Genomic DNA, 3123 nt, shown 5'->3' with positions numbered 1-3123 from the left:
AGACCTGTCTAGAGAGAAGCTGTTTTCTTTCTCAACTTTCAGTTATTTAGTTGATTGTCACATGTTAAAGGTCAAATCTTTTGATTTTTTTTCATTAGTCCACTGCTGATACAGTCCCTAAATGTTTTGCATGTCAGCAGTCAAATTTTCGAAGATATTGAACTTTCAAGAAGCAAAGTGTCGCAGGCCAACACACCAAAATGATGCAAAACAATACCAAAATATTGTTTATGAGTGGATTTTCCCATTAATGCAAATAGGCAAAACTATCTTCTAATCACAAAATAGTTGTGTGCTCCCAACAAGGACCTCCAAGGTGGATTGAAAAGAGAAGGTGTGATCTCCATCATTTCCAGGGAATAATTTAACAGCACTACATTTGCATCTACCCACACAAACACCAAAGCACACACGTCAGATGGGAACGGAGGGAACCGTTGGCACAGTGAGCCCATTAAGGAGCTGTCCTTGTGTTGCTGTGTGTCATGCTCTTGGTGCTGTCTAGCATTGCTGTGTAGCGTCGGCTGGGTGGACTCTGGCTGTGGGGAGGTCTGTTGGGGGGGGGGTGAACTGTGTTGAACAGGAGGTGCCGGAGCCAGGCCTCCCATGTGAGAATGTGGCCATCGCCACGGCAGACCTCTGCACCATCTGGTGTTCCCAGCAGGACGCCGGCGTGCCGTACAGAGGCATGGAGACACATATGGACACAAAGGTCTTCTCATGGATACACACACACATATACACACATACAGTGTCTTCAGACAGTATTCACACCCCTTTACATTTTCCACATTTTGTTCTGTTACAGCCTGAATTTCAAATGGGATGAGATTTTGTGTCACACACAATACCCCATAATATCAAAGTGCTCTTTTTTTGTGAAAATTTTTAGAAATTAATAAAACATTCAAAGTTGAAATGTTTTGAGTCCATAAGTATTCAACAGCAAGCTTAGTTAAGTACAGGAGTTAAAATGTGCTTTTACAAATCGCATAATAAGTTGCATGAACTTATTCCGTGTTCAATGATAGTGTTTAAAACATGATTTTTTAATGACTCTCATCTCTGTACCCCACACATACAATTGTCTGGAAGGTCCCTCAGTCGAGTAGTGAACTTCAACCACATATTCAACCACAAAGACCAGTGAGGTTTTTCAATGCCTTGTAAAGAAGGGCACTGATTGGTAGACGTATAAAAAAAAGCAGACACTGAATATCTCTTTGAGTATGGAGAAGTTATTAATTATGCTTTGGATGGTGTATCAATACACCCAGTCACTACAATGATACAGGCGTCCTTCCTAACTCAGTTGCCGCAGAGGAAGGAAACTGTTCAGGGATTTCACCATAAGGCCAATAGTGATTTTAAAACAGTTACAGAGTTTAATGGCTGTGATAGGAGAAAACTGAGGATGGATCAACAACATTATAGTTACTCCACAATACTAATCTAAATGACAGAGTGAAAAGAAGGATTTTTTTTATTTATTCCAAAACATGCATCCTTTGCAACAAGGCACTAAAGTAATACTGCAAAAGAAATGGCAAAGCAATTCACTTTTTGCAAAAACTCTTCATATTTTCAAGCATGGTGGTGGCTGCATCATGTTACGGGTATGCTTGTCATTGGCAAGGACTAGGTCGATTTTTGGGGGATTAAAATAAACGGAATACAGCTGTAAGTACAGGCAAAATCCTAGAGGAAAAACGTTTTCAGTCTGCTTTCCAACAGACACTGGGAGACAAATTCACCTTTCAGCAGGACAATAACCTAAAACACAAGGCCAAGTCTACACTGGAGTTGCTTACCAGGACGACATTGACTGTTCCTGTGTGGCCGAGTTACAGTTACAAACTAGGACAAGACTTGAAAATGGCTGTCTAGCAATGACCAACATTCAAATTGAGTTACATTTTTTATAATGAGCAAATATTGTACATCCAGGTGTGCAAAGCTCTTAGAGACGTACCCAGAAAGACTCGCAGCTGTGATCGCCGGCAAAGGTGCTTCTACAAAGTATTGACTCAGGGGTGTGAATACTTGTGTAAATGAGATATTTCTGTTTTTCATTATCAACATATTTGCAAAGATTTCTAAAAACATGTTTTCACTTTCATTATGGGGTATTGTGTGTAGATGGGTGAGAAAATATATATATTGAATCCATTTTGAATTCAGGTTGTAACACAACAAAATGTGGAATAAATCAAGGGGTATGAATGCTTTCTGAAGGCACTGTATACACAGATATGTACACAGGGGAAATATGGAGATTTAAGTTTTATTAGAGAATCAAAGGCCGACAAGGAAAAGACTTGAGTGTTTTTATGTTGAATATGTGTATATAACCTGTTGGATAAACTAAAGAGAAGAGATGGGCTGTTTTCAACTTTTGTAACTAGGCATGATGACATAAGAGTAGAGTTGAGAAAGCACCACTAGTCACCAAATTGCCCAGCATGGTTCCCCGCTTACAATTTTCAATACTTTCAATATTTTCAATACCTCTTGTCAGAATTCTCAGAAAGCCATGCCTACATCTTTTTCTCCTCTCTTCCTCTTAACTAGTCTCCTCATTCTCCATTCTACCCTCTCTCTCTCTCTCTCTCTCTCTCTCTCTCTCTCTCTCTCTCTCTCTCTCTCTCTCACTCTCTCGCTCTGTCTCTGGTTCTCTTTGTATAATTTCTCTCTCCTTTTTCCACCTCTCTCCTCTACTGTGCTACTCTCTAAACCTCTTCCAAGTCCCTCCTGTGCTACTCTCTAAACCTTCCCCCTCCAAGTCCCTCCTGTGCTACTCTCTAAACCTTCCCCCTCCAAGTCCCTCCTGTGCTACTCTCTAAACCTTCCCCCTCCAAGTCCCTCCTGTGCTACTCTCTAAACCTTCCCCTTCCAAGTCCCTCCTGTGCTACTCTCTAAACCTTCCCCTTCCAAGTTCCTCCTCTGCTCCTTTCTAAACCTTCCCCCTCCAAGTCCCTCCTGTGCTACTCTCTAAACCTTCCCCCTCCATGTCCCTCCTGTGCTACTCTCTAAACCTTCCACCTCCAAATCCCTCCTGTGCTACTCTCTAAACCTTCCCCCTCCAAGTCCCTCCTGTGCTACTCTCTAAACCTTCCCCTTCCA

This window comes from Oncorhynchus kisutch, linkage group LG5 (assembly GCF_002021735.2).
Source record: "Oncorhynchus kisutch isolate 150728-3 linkage group LG5, Okis_V2, whole genome shotgun sequence".
Taxonomy (NCBI): Eukaryota; Metazoa; Chordata; class Actinopteri; order Salmoniformes; family Salmonidae; genus Oncorhynchus; species Oncorhynchus kisutch.
Note: the sequence above shows the minus strand (reverse complement) of the source record.